The following is a 1,619-nucleotide window of genomic DNA, read 5'->3' on the forward strand; positions in this document are numbered from 1 at the left end:
TCCGCGGGTTAGCTCTCAGCCTGGTAGCTCAACCAGATGAGCTACATTTTATAATTTCGAGCATACAACCTCTAAAAGAATAATGGCAGTGTCTTAAGTTTTAAAATGTTGGTTGTTTCAAACACTTGCTCATTTTGATGATGGCTAGCTCATGCTTGAATGCACTTATCGTAAGTCACTTTGAACAAAATTCCAATTGAATGGAATGTGAACAATGTTCTTTACTTGTAGATTGATGTTGTATTTTTTCTATAGTTCTAAAGTTCTTAGCAGCCATGAAAAGAGTCTGCATTTTTGTTGTCAAAGCCGCAGTGGTTAGGATTTCTTACTCTTTCTGCCGCCCTCTTTCTCAGACCACTGAAATTACAATATCCTGAAAGATTATTATGAAATGTTTGCCCAATGACATCAAAACAAAGTGCCTACCCCAGCCGTAAGTAAATGTCTGGTAGAGTCCTTTTTGCAAATTATTAAAGTCGGTGACTGGAAGCCACACTTCCCCCTCCTTCTTCTCCCATGTCTCAATAACATCCCCAGCGTAACAAATCTGGTCCTCAGATATCTTGATTTTACAGTCGCACACAGAAACCACATTGCTTTTGGCCTCTTAAGGACAGGCGACAGCATCCTAAAAATAGTCCTTGTTTACCCTCCTGTGTTTTGTTGGGCCTGTGTCCTGCTGTGACTCTGTGAGCCAGCTCACTGTTTTTGCATTGCCGGTGTCACCTTCGATCGCCGTAAGAGGAGAGACAGAAGATGAGATGTTGCCGGAGAGGAAAAGGTGGACACCAAACAGAGATGGGGGATATTCAAAGATAGAAACATGTAAAAGAGGGAAGACTAGAGGGAGGAAGAGGAGGCTGCTGCAGAGTCAAAGATGAAAGAAGAGACATTTGGAGGGGTGAGGGCAGGACTTTGGAGCTTTAGAAAGAGACAGCTTTTAAGAAAGTGAGGGGGGTGGAAGGAGGGGTTGAGAGGGAAAAAAGCTCCAGGGAGAGGACAGAGATGGAGTTTTAAAAAAGAGAAAGGAAAAGAGCAGGCCAACTGAATGAAAACAGCTGGAGAAAGAGAAGGGAATACAGACACAGAGGGGGAAAAAAAGTGTGTCATAGAAAGTGACTGCTCATTTGAGAGCTCGCTTCATGTCCTAGCGGGGCACCACTCTGCTGTCAGGTCCACCTTCCCTGGACAAGGACTGCTTGTCACGTTAATGGCCTGGAAGGAAGACCATGTCACTTCATCACCTTGCCGCGACGCCAACATGGCCGTGGCTTTTGTCTCCCTCAGCTCCCCCTCCACTCCACAGCTCCCTGGAAGTGACTAATTGAACCTGGGAGACTGGCTTTTTGTGTCTTGGGGGCTGATGTACAATGTGAGAAAAAGCCGCTGATAAAGGGAAAAAAAGAGAGAGCAGGATGAGCGCTCGACTCAGGATAATGTAGCCTACTGTCTACTGCAGTGCTATCTCATTTCCCTACACAAAAGTAACATTGCCACTTTGTAAATGAAAGTCAGTCAGGCGAAAGATGCCCCTCACGGTCTGGCAGCCCCTTCTTGAGATAATGGGCGCATGCATATTATTTCTGTAGACACAAGATCGACTCAAAAAAAAGCAGTGT

The 1,619-nt window shown here is 45.1% G+C and overlaps 1 long non-coding RNA gene across 1 annotated transcript in view; it reads left to right on the plus strand.

The window, feature by feature from the left end:
- The first annotated feature begins 347 nt into the window (after positions 1-347).
- The window catches only part of LOC116692594 (uncharacterized), an 8,739-nt gene continuing 7,467 nt past the window's right edge, over positions 348-1,619 (plus strand). The window contains exon 1 of the long non-coding RNA XR_004332732.1: positions 348-393. This is a non-coding gene — a long non-coding RNA (uncharacterized LOC116692594). The remainder of the gene's footprint in view (positions 394-1,619) is intronic.

The sequence above is a fragment of the Etheostoma spectabile genome, chromosome 7 (genome assembly GCF_008692095.1).
Source record: "Etheostoma spectabile isolate EspeVRDwgs_2016 chromosome 7, UIUC_Espe_1.0, whole genome shotgun sequence".
In the NCBI taxonomy this organism is placed as follows: domain Eukaryota; kingdom Metazoa; phylum Chordata; class Actinopteri; order Perciformes; family Percidae; genus Etheostoma; species Etheostoma spectabile.